This window comes from Astatotilapia calliptera, chromosome 2 (assembly GCF_900246225.1).
Source record: "Astatotilapia calliptera chromosome 2, fAstCal1.2, whole genome shotgun sequence".
NCBI lineage: Eukaryota > Metazoa > Chordata > Actinopteri > Cichliformes > Cichlidae > Astatotilapia > Astatotilapia calliptera.
Window position 1 is genome coordinate 10,016,499 of NC_039303.1, and position 6,145 is coordinate 10,022,643.

Consider the following 6,145-nt stretch of genomic DNA (forward strand, 5'->3'; position numbering starts at 1 on the left):
AATTAAATTAAACCAAAATAAAAAAAATTTGGAGGAAAACACATTTATTATTAAAATATAAAATAAGCTAATATATTAATATATTACACTTGAAATTATTTATTAAAGAAAACATTAATAAACATGAAAATAATGCATAATATATACATAAATTTAAAATTCATAAAAAATATATTAGGTTAGTAATATATTATATATATATTGAATATTATATTAATTTAAAGTACAATCTAAATTAATACAATACAATATTTTCAGAGATAAAAGTAACAAACACTAAAATTTATAAATAATGAATAAAATTAAGACATATTTATAGATTAAATGTAAAATGACATGATGTAAAAAATGTAAGTAATAAAATACAGTCCATTCAAAAATGTATGTACTAAAATAATAAAGTAATAATAAAAATAACAAAACAATCATTTGAGATAAAATTAATGGAAATTAAATAAAATGTATATAATAAAAATATTAGAGAATATGGATGTAAATAAATGCTAATTAATCAAAATAACTAAAGTTACTTTATAGCTTATCAACATTTTCACACATGTCACACATAATGTCTGAATTAACTATTTTAAAAAATAATGAAAAACAAGGAAGCTGAATAGTATCAGAAAACTAATTTTAGTGGACGCAAATCATGTTTTGATTGCCCCACTTGGCCTCTGTTTGAGAAGCACTGGTCTATAGAAATATATTTATTGTATTTTACTGACCTTTTCACTCAGTGTTTTACTGACCTGCTATATTTTACTAAAGTGAACGCTTAATTTGTTGTAATTTTATGTGTTGAGATACTTTATTTGTTAGAGGGACTTATTCTTTTATATTCTTATGGCTTGTGTTTACTGTTTATATACAGTAAAAGTGTATATGATCATATATGATGTATATTATCAAATCTACCCAAAGTGATTCAGCATTTTGCTTTTAAGTACTTTTAATGTACTTTGTTTTTGTTTTGTTTTTTAGTTTATTTAATTAATTTGTTTAGTTTCAATTTCTGTCCTCCAAACTTAAAATCTTAACTTGTTTTTTCTCCTACTGGTGCTCATCTGATAGATAAATGAAATGTTTTGGGATAAATTTGTGGAATTATGTTAGAGAAGTTCATTTGCAGTAATTTTTTTGTTGTGTTGTTGTGTGTAACCACAAGGTGGCGATCTAAGACTTCGGTGTGCTTGTTAAACGTTTACCTCTCCTCCTCCTCCCTGTGTGGATTGGAAAGCTGAGGCAGATGAAGAAGACAACATTCAGATTCAGAGCAGACAGTAAAAAAAAATAAAAACACGATATACTTTACATATGACGCTCGCACTAAATATAACAAATTTAACTAATAACAAAAACATTTATTCACAAAAAGGATAAAAGAAAACAAAGTGATGTTAATAAATGTATACTAATATACTGATAACCAGGCGGTCTCTAACGAAACACACCAAAAATTTTAAATCATTTTTAAAAGCTAAATTAAAAAAGAAATCAAGAAATAAACCATAAATAAATAATAAAAGAATAATAATAATAATAAAGGAAATTTGTTTTAATGCAGTAAATATATGACAGTTACAAAATATAAATAATTGCAAAATACTGCAATTAAAAATAAAATGATCACTGGGTAAATTAATATAAATAAATATTTAAATATTAAAACACGTTACATGTTTTACAAGTTAAAAAGGAACAAAACAAGGATCTATACATTTTTGATAAAACAGTAAAATATTTTAATAAAAGGTTAACATGATAAAAAATCAAAATGAAAATAAAATATAAACAAAAACGTAATACAATAAATATAGTAACAGCAGAATAACATAACTGGTTTAAATACATTGAATTAATAAACTATATAATATATAATAATATATATATGTGTGTGTATTGTAATGATCCAAGACAAATCTAGATTTCACTTCACTTTCACTTCAAGATTTCAAACCAGGAGAAGAAATACATGAAAATTATAACACTTACAAAAAAAAGGAAGAATCGTAAAAAGGAGAGAAAGAAAGAAGAAACTGAGCCTGTCTCATTTTTGTTGCCTTAAAATCAAAAATAGAAAATTTACTGTTAAAGACACAAATATCATAAGAATAAGGACACTTTATTCAGCAACATATGTGAAACACAATAAAAACAAAAACATCTCACTGAAAAATTGCTGAAATAAAAGTAAACTTGTTATTATTAGTAGGAGTCATACAGCAGGTGGAGCCACAGACCACATGTTGTACATCACTGAGGCCGCTATCAGAGCTGTGAGTACAGCAGAATGTGTACTGCAAGTACCATAAGTATTTGTACTGTTTCAAATAACTCAGTAAAATACTCTTCTTTTTGTGTCTGAACTACGCAATAAATTCATACACAACCTCAATAAATTTCACAATCAGTTCATTTATCAGCGCTGCTGATAAAATCGACAAAATCGGAACAATTTGTAATTTGTAACAATTTGTAACAATTTGTAAATGTAACATAAAACATGCAGTATTTAAAACATTTCAGTCACAAAACTTTGCATTCAAACATTCAAACAAAGGGAAAAATCTGTCTTTAATATATTCAGGTTTTCAGGATGCATTACTGCTAAATTAATACCAGTCTACATATGCATTTATACATAAATGATACATCAAGAAATTCTTCATTCATGGAAATGGAGATGATATAAACAGTATTGATACTAGTCATAATAGCTGTAATAATTTTAATGATAGCACATACAATTTCAACGATTATTATTATTATTATTATAAAAATTCTTCCTTTGATACAAATCCTTTCCTGTGTATATATATATCACTGTGCAGCAGTGCTGCGGGTGTAGTTTAGTTGTGTGTTGGTTCCATGCAGAGCCGTCAGCCCATCAGTTACATGTTGTAACTGTTTATTGTCACCAGGTGGAAGCATGACAAACAGCCATCCTTCAGCTGCTGGAAATTTATACAAAGAGCTTTAATTAAGTACACACTGTAATGAACTTTAATTCCAATTTTGATAGCAAAGTACTCTGAGGTACCTTTCTACAGGAGCCTCGTCTTCTTAAGTCATTATCGGTTTCAGCAAATGAAAGTATTTTTTTAAAGAATATAATATAATATAATATAATATAATATAATATAATATAATATAATATAATATAATATAATATAATATAATATAATATAATAGTTAGTAGTTTTTTATGTAATATTCTTGCATTCTTTAAATAAAGTAAACAGGGATAAAACTTTTTTTTTTCTAATTATACAGCAGCTAAGTATATATTTGTCCTTCTCTTCAACTGAACGCTAACTGGAGGTAAACAGTTGTGCTTAAATGAGCTGTTAGCCAGTGTAGGCAGCTTACCGAGCTAAAGCTACATCTGCTTGGTGTTTGCCAGCCTAATGTGTTTTAAAGCTTGAAGCTGTTTTTTCCGACTGAAATAAAGTGATTATTACAGCGTTTAGCTTTTCTAAGTGTTTTATGTTATTTTTGGTGTGTAATGATGTATTCAGCTGTTATTCAAGGGGAAAATGTTGGAGCCCACAGTGAAGGCTTACGCTTACTTGAAGTTTAATTTATTTATAATGTAAAAGAAAAGAAGCTGAAAAATCTCCACAGTCAGCCTCATACATGGAAAGAGATAAAAATATCCAGTAGACACTCGTCCATTGACTGATTACAAGAAGTTTGTGTCTTTAATCAGCTGATGGGGTCCAACATTTGGTCCTGAGGGGATAATTAAGATCCTGCTTCTCTGTTAGTGGGAGTCATATCTGACAGCAGGTGCTTTTAAAGGAACAATCCCTCCAAAATTAAAGCTGACTGTGGGACCATGTTGTGCCCTCTCCAAACCTCCCTTTAGATTTTTATTCTGTGATAATGACAGTAATGAGGTGATCTTTGTTTCTGCTCCCTGTCACACTCAGAGATGACAAATGGATGTTTCTACATTATGCATGGCTGTTTTGTTCGTCGGAGCACTTACTGTCCAAACCTGATGAGATCCTCTCCTTCAGGTTTCTGCCCCATTTCCCTCCTCTGGATATACATCTGCAGCGGCATTAATGTTTAAATCAAGTGTTTTGTCATTAAAATGGAGGAGCAGCTCACATCACTTCTCTCAAACACAATCCTGCTAAGTGAAATTAAAGTAAAATATTCATCAGTGAAGTTAATCTGCATTTGTGTAACAACAGCTCGAGCTAAAGTGGCTCCTGAGCATCGAGGCGAGTTTTTAAACTGCTCCGAAAACCATAAAACACTGTTCAATGATCCATATTTTATAAAAATAAATTAGTTTAGTTTAGCTATTACAAAAGCAAGCCAGCAAACAAAATGAAAGTGCTACTTCAATAACTTTGCCTGGACATCCTTGTTAAGAGTTTAAGAATTGTTTTATACGAGCTTCTAACTAATTGGAAGAACCCCCCCCCCTCAACCTACAACTTTCAGGCCCATATTTAGGTTCACCATGCAACACATGAGTCAGAATTCACAATAAATAAAAATAAATGGCCTGAAACTAATTTAAAAATCATGCTGCACTGTGACCCGTGTTAAAACAAAGACACATGCATTCATCTCGTTTTTGCAATAATCTCGTTAATGTTTGGACCTCTACTACATGTTAAAACATCAGCATCTGTCCAGTGTAGTTTGCGCTGTTATACCGCACGAGATTACGCTGCTAGTTCAACCGGGTTTCCTCAGAAAGCTGATTTAAGAAATTTAATTAACCATAATAGACTTTAGACAAACTTACAAACAACCCTTGTGCTCTAAGAACTCACCCTGAAAGTTAAATCACGGTAAAAATAAATGTTAATCAGAAGTCATCTGAGGAGTTCTTATCGCTTAAAGGTCGTTTATGAGCTTCGTAAGGAGCAGAGACCTGAAATTACATGACATAACATCCTGTTAATCTTCACCTTTAAGCTCCAGGGGATCCAATCATGACATCCAAGAGAACCAATAAAAACAAACTGACTGAACAAGGCGGAGATATTCAAGGTGGGTTAAGAAACAATGGAGAGATGGCGACTGTTTCTTGACTGCAGTAACTACATTTGCAGCCTAACTTTGATTGTTTTCTGTTTTCATTGATTCCATTACTGTAGAAAGGAGTGGGATTGTGCATGCAGGTCTCCGCTGATTTTAATGTCATATCATACTCAATGACAGGTTCAGCCACACTGGATTCTAGTCTTTTTAAACCACTGTGAAGGGGCGTCCACACAAGAAGCAACCAGCAGCGAGGTGATGACCAGAGACCACAGAGAGTCACTGACATGTCTGCTGAATGCTTCCCATGTGGGCAGAGCTTTGAGCTGGGAGTGCTTGTTGATATTTTTAGGGTAAGCTACAAGCTCTCTGAAAGTTTGTAAATGCAGGACCAGGTGATTTTATTTCAACTTGGCAGGTGCGATGATTTTGCAACAAAAATATGACTATCAAGGCAAAGTCATGCTCCTCCCACACCTCCCTTGACCCCACCTTTCCATCCTTTTTTAAAAGCACTTCTAACTGTTAATCTAAGAAGATTTTAACGATTGTAACTGCCTCTCTACACTTTGTTAAATGTCATACCTCACTTTAATCTGCTAGCTTTAAACCACCATCGAAGGAGGCCCTCTTAGAGAGGTCTCTTATTAGCTGCTACAGAAGAATCTCCAATCCCACTGTGTTCAGCAAAACCACTAAAGAAGCTGTTCACAAGCAGTTAATGGAGTCAGAACAGGGCTCGTTTCTAGCTCAATATTTAGTAAACAATCCCTCTATGACGTCACACAGAGCCAAAATAAACAAACAGTGAAACAGTGAAGTCTGAAGGCTGAGCTTTCAACTGTTGGATCTGTATGATGCCATCAGTGATGTCAGGCACAGAAGCCCCACCCACCTGATGTTTAAACAATCTGTTTCAGAAGGGCAACCAATCAGAAGGAAGTTGACTGAGAGGAGGGAGGAGCTAAAACAGCATTTTTCATATAGATAATGAACCAAAACCTGATGTAAGGCAAAGAAAGAACTGAAAATCATAGTTGAAATGTCAGCTATTAAGCACTGAGGCGCTATACTGAACAACAGTGCTGATATGTAAAGTGTAACATGACAAAAATGATATTGCATCAAAACATAA